Raw genomic sequence first — 6,282 nt, 5'->3', positions numbered from 1 at the left:
ATAAGATTTGTGAGAATATATCATTCGCTATATTTGATTTATGTTATTCAAGTGACAAATTCTCATTAAAGATTAATTTCTAAGATGGTTCAAAAGTATGTCAAAGCACATCACAGATCAAAAAGGCATTATACTTTGTACATATATTTATCATTTAAAAATATGTCAAACAAACAGTGTAAAATCAATGACGTGTAAATGAACCGTGGAAGCTATTTCAATAAATTACACATTTCACTTATTGTTTTCAAATGTGCAAACCATTCGAATCAAACCATTTCTTATTATTAAATAAAATGTTAGCTTACAGAATGATACCTTTTGTATGGCGTTTCTTGAATATTTATTTCGTGTCTGGCACATCAAGGGATATATAATATTCGTTACCATATTTGAGAAATAAACCTTTTAATTTCCTTAAGAATATAAGCACTTTCAGCATTGTTCGATCTAAAGCCACTATGCAAACTATTCGTGAGTGCGGCCACACACAGTGACCAGTAGAGGTCGCTGCTGCTCTCTGGTCATTTTTGATGAGGATCGCACAGGTAGATAGAGGCTCTCCCTCCTGTAAACGTAATCCATACAACAGATCAGCCGTCTGCCATCCAGCATTTCAGCCGTTGTACCTCCTCTTTTGTACTTTTTGTGTTAGGATAAAAACTAAAAGGGAAATCTGTTTGTTTCGGTTCGTACAACAGTTGGAAAATGTAAGATGTGGCTGAGGGAAGAGATGCAAAGTGCGGTGTTGATCCACTTGTTGATTGAGTAAGACTCGCGGTTAGCTCACTAGCTCTACCGGCACACGCATTTAACACAAGCTTGGACGAGTGTAACCTTCAGTATGAACACAGCGAAACCTTTATGACTAACGTTAATCTGTAATTCGGATTTACGACTCGAATCCGGGCAGTTGCGTTACCGACAGCCAGTCATTGAGCGTTTGTTATGATTAATTCAGGAAACGCTTGATGGCGAGACAAACTTAAACTGAATCCTTTGGCTAATGCTAACATAATGAAAGGGGTTAGATAAACCATAAACAAACAAAACTACACATTTCGGTTAATCGCCGTTTGTTTCGAGAATTGATACAAATTTATGTACGTCTGTAAGTTTGTTTTGTAAATTTACACTCTACTTTATTATTAAACAGTGGATTTAAATGATGGACAGCGCCTCGTCCAGAGGAGAAAACTAGGCAACGGAGTATCCAAGAGACGTTCATGTGGAATAGCATCAACAGCTGCTTTTAATGTGGAAGACTATGTCGAATTAGTTTTTTTGTTTTTGAATCAGTTAAAAAAAACACACACACAAAAGACTACAATTTTGTTATTTTGGGAGACAGGTTGTGTATGAAATGGACACGATCAACCAGTACCCTATAGACTCCGGCTTTCCTGAAGGAGATCACAGGATCTTTTACAGTTCGGAAGGATCTGGGAGTTTTGATGAACATCATGGTAATGGTGAGGGATGGAAAGTGGTGGATGTGACCCTTGCTGGGGGAGCACCATGGGGTTTTACCCTCAGAGGTGGACTGGAGCACAGGGAACCTCTTCTTATAACCAAGGTAAGTTATCTGTCGGCTACATGTTGAACAGGATGACCCCAGGACTGTTTATCTAACCTGGGCATTATCGTTAGAGAGAGACTTGTATGTAACAAGCTTTGTAGTGTACAAAAACATCAAATTCTTGAGAATAGCTGTTGTAAAGGCAGATAAAATATACTATTAACGTGTATTATATATAAATTATCCACAATGGTACTTAGTAAAACGTTTTGTGTAATGAATATTTAATGAAAGTAGATTAACGATAGCAAGGCATAGGTTGCTCTTAATATTTTTATTTATTCAGAGAAGTTGTTTATACTAAAACTTTATTTACTTTGCTCATATCCCTTTACTAATTTTCCAATGCACTTTTCCGTATCCGTTTTTAAATAGTTGAGCTGTAGGATTTCCTCTACCATGTGTGGCCAGCATGACTCGCGAGATTTCAGTAAGCGTTGGTGGTATAGTGGTTAGCATAGCGATGGACAGCGCCTCGTCCAGAGGAGAAAACTAGGCAACGGAGTATCCAAGAGACGTTCATGTGGAATAGCATCAACAGCTGCTTTTAATGTGGAAGACTATGTCGAATTAGTTTTTTTGTTTTTGAATCAGTTAAAAAAAACACACACACAAAAGACTACAATTTTGTTATTTTGGGAGACAGGTTGTGTATGAAATGGACACGATCAACCAGTACCCTATAGACTCCGGCTTTCCTGAAGGAGATCACAGGATCTTTTACAGTTCGGAAGGATCTGGGAGTTTTGATGAACATCATGGTAATGGTGAGGGATGGAAAGTGGTGGATGTGACCCTTGCTGGGGGAGCACCATGGGGTTTTACCCTCAGAGGTGGACTGGAGCACAGGGAACCTCTTCTTATAACCAAGGTAAGTTATCTGTCGGCTACATGTTGAACAGGATGACCCCAGGACTGTTTATCTAACCTGGGCATTATCGTTAGAGAGAGACTTGTATGTAACAAGCTTTGTAGTGTACAAAAACATCAAATTCTTGAGAATAGCTGTTGTAAAGGCAGATAAAATATACTATTAACGTGTATTATATATAAATTATACACAATGGTACTTAGTAAAACGTTTTGTGTAATGAATATTTAATGAAAGTAGATTAACGATAGCAAGGCATAGGTTGCTCTTAATATTTTTATTTATTCAGAGAAGTTGTTTATACTAAAACTTTATTTACTTTGCTCATATCCCTTTACTAATTTTCCAATGCACTTTTCCGTATCCGTTTTTAAATAGTTGAGCTGTAGGATTTCCTCTACCATGTGTGGCCAGCATGACTCGCGAGATTTCAGTAAGCGTTGGTGGTATAGTGGTTAGCATAGCTGCCTTCCAAGCAGTTGACCCGGGTTCGATTCCCGGCCAACGCAAAAATCTTTTTCTTCAGAAAGTTTGACTTTCTTTGAATCATTTGGTTCTTACAAGGAAGTAACTGGCAAATAATGCTGTTTAAGGAGAAAGTACAGATCTTAAAAATGGGAAATGCAAGCAAAGCAATTACTTTCTTGATCAGGTACTGTAGCCTAATAGTGGCTGAAACAGACAGCAGGCCAGATGTACACTTACACACTGAATTAACTTTCAGTATGAACCATCAGATTTAGGTTACTTGGTACAGAAAAAGACAGTTTTCATCTTGCACAGGGCACCAGAATATTCAGGTTATCTTAGTTTGGTCATCAGCTGTTGTTTAAAACTGACTTTTGTTTGTTGACAGCACTAATAGTTTATGTCATGAGACATACTTCACAGAAGTATCTTTAGAAAGAGCTGTTTGAAGTAAAGTAGGTACAGAGTTGTTGGTTTGAACAAGTTTTTAAGCATGTAGGAAAACCAAAATTTTATACTATGGCTTAACCTATGCAAATTAAGTTAGACTGGTCTCATCTGATTTGCTAATATTTAAAACAAAAGTCTTTTCACATTGTACACTGATATAAGAATGTGACCTATGCATCAGTCTTATGACTACATACACAAATATTTATTATTCACATAATAATTATAAATACCAAAAACTATAACTCACTTTATTTAATTTAATTTCATTTAAATTAAATATATTATCACATATATGTTTTATCACATAAATGTTTATTCATTTCCTAAATTTCAAGTGTACCACCCAAATTTAATAATTTTATAATTACAATCTATAATTAAAGTCTATAATTATATAGACCATTTACCTACAACTACAGTTGTGTATATACTACCGTTCAAATGTTTCGGTACAAATTTTTTTTATTGCTTTCTCTTATGCACACCAAGGCAAAATTTGTTTGTTTAAAAATACAGTTAAAAAAAGCAATATTGTGAACTTGACACAATTGTTTTCTATTTTATGTATTTTAAAGGCACAATATGTAAGATTTTTTTATTAAAATATCCAAAAACCACTAGAACAGTGTTATATATTTTGCTGACTTGTGTATTTACATTATCCCAAATGTTTCGAAGAATGTTTAAATCCAGAGAAATAAGCAATTTTAACTAGTGACACAGACCGTGTCCATAGTGTCATTCTGTCACCTGCCAATTACGTCATAACCCCTCGATTTCAGGTTTTCGGACAGGTGACGACCGCACAAAGTAGCATTATAACAGAACGTTCAAATGTATCTAGTATGATAAAACAGCGCTGCTTACTTCCGCTGCTTACTTCCGCTCCCCTAGAGTTAAACAGTTGAGTTTTACCGTTTTCAAATCCATTCAGCCGATCTCTGGGTCTGGCGGTAGCACTTTTAGCTGTAGCTTAGCATAGATCATTGAATCTGATTAGACCGTTAGCATCTCGCTCGAAAATGACCAAAGAGTTTTAAAACGTGACTCTTCTGTAGTTACATCGTGTACTAAGACCGACAGAAAATTAAAAGTTGCGATTTTCTAGGCCGATATGGCTAGGAACTGTACTCTCATTCCGGCGTAATAATCAAGGAACTTTGCTGCCGTACCATGGGTGCAGCAGGCGCAATAATATTACGCAGTGCCTGAAAATAGTCCCCAGCACGCTCCCTGTGCAAGCAGGTGGTCACGTTGGTTATGTTGATGGAAGTTAGCGTATTTTCAGGCGCAACTTTTAATTTTCTGTCGGTCTTAGTACACGATGTAACTACAGAAGAGTCACGTTTTAAAACTCTTTGGTCATTTGAGCGAGATGCTAACGGTCTAATCAGATTCAATGATCTATTCTAAGCTACAGCTAGGAGATCGGCTGAATGGATTCGAAAACGGTAAAACTCAACTGTTTAACTCTAGGGGAGTTGGAAAATGAGCCTATTTTCAAAAATAGTGGAGTGTTCCTTTAATAAATCTTTAATACATTAGCTCATCCATGAACATGATTTCTGCCCGAGTCACATCGGATTGCTTCGGCTGTGGGGATGTAGATGACAACTCCCATGATTCCACACTCAGTCACGGCGTCATCTAACTACGCCTTTGTTTCTTTGTTTGTTTTGAATACGTGCCCTCTAGTGGCAAAAAATTACATATTGTGCCTTTAACACGTAGTTCATTCCTGTGATGGCAAGGCTGGATTTTCAGCAGCCATTACTCCAGTCTTCAGTGTCACATGATCCTAGAGAAATCATTCTAATATGCTGATTTGGTGCCCAAGAAACATTTCTTATCAATTTTGAAAACAGTTTTGCTGTTTTTTTTTTTTTTATGATTCACTGATGAATAGAAAGTTCAAAAGAATAGCATTTATTTGACAGAGACATATTTGTAACAATGTTAAATTCTTTACTGTCACTTTTGATGTATCTAATTGCTGAAATTTCTGAGATTTCTTTTAAAAATAATAACGTTACTGACCACAAACCTTTGAACGGTAGTAAATGTTGTGGTGTTATGATGCATATAGATTATCTAATATATTTATTACAGATATCTACATTGTTTGTGATTTCTTGAAAGAGTGTGTATTGTCCAACAACAGTTGGCAAAATTTAGAATGTAGCCTTACTTCAACATGTATTAATATGAATATTTTGTAGTTTAAATTTTTTTATAGACTGTGGCTTTGGAAATGGCACTTTGGTCTCTTGTAGTTTTTCAGCAACTCATTTTGAACAGTGACCGAAACTTTTTTTGTGTGCTTTTCTGGTTACTCATCAACTTTGAAGGACCTTGTAGATAAATTTGGAAAGAATACTCATCACTTTTACTTTCAGCGTAGGATGCCTAATGTTCTCCATTAAATGCATGTCTTTCTTTTCTAGCCAATTTTAGCTCAAAGTTTAGCTATAAGAATATTAAATAAGGTGGAATGTGACCATCTCTAAAACTCTGGTGGCCACCACTACGTACACTGTAGTTTGGAGGTGCATGTGACTTTCAGAAGTAAATTCCTGCCATTGCTGAGGTCTTTAAGGAGCTAAAATGTTAAGTTAGGTCATTTGATGGAAGCCTTTGATTTGGTACAACACAGCTTCTCAGAGGATGGTTTGAAGACTGAGTGTGGTTTTTCACATCTTTGGACGTGTATTCACCAACAACTGTTTCTGTGAGTCCTGCAGACCCCGTCACACTTCAGGAATTGGTAAGAGTGGTTAATAATGTACTGAAGTTTTTTTACCCCCCTCGTTGATGCTCTTAAAGTCACCTGTTGTTCCTACTGGATCATATGATGGCAAATCCTGCTGTAAAATAACCTTTGCACCTGTTTTTTTGAGATTTAGGCTTAATT

General features: G+C 36.5%; 1 non-coding gene across 1 annotated transcript; it reads left to right on the top strand.

Moving 5' to 3' along the window:
• Positions 1–2,887: 2,887 nt before the first annotated feature.
• Positions 2,888–2,959, top strand: trnag-ucc (transfer RNA glycine (anticodon UCC)). The gene has a single exon. It is a non-coding gene; the product is annotated as a tRNA-Gly (tRNA).
• The last annotated feature ends 3,323 nt before the right edge of the window (positions 2,960–6,282 follow it).

Source organism: Sinocyclocheilus grahami, unplaced genomic scaffold (genome assembly GCF_001515645.1).
Source record: "Sinocyclocheilus grahami isolate Dianchi unplaced genomic scaffold, SAMN03320097.WGS_v1.1 scaffold131.1, whole genome shotgun sequence".
NCBI lineage: Eukaryota > Metazoa > Chordata > Actinopteri > Cypriniformes > Cyprinidae > Sinocyclocheilus > Sinocyclocheilus grahami.
This window is presented reverse-complemented; position numbering and strand designations above follow the sequence as displayed.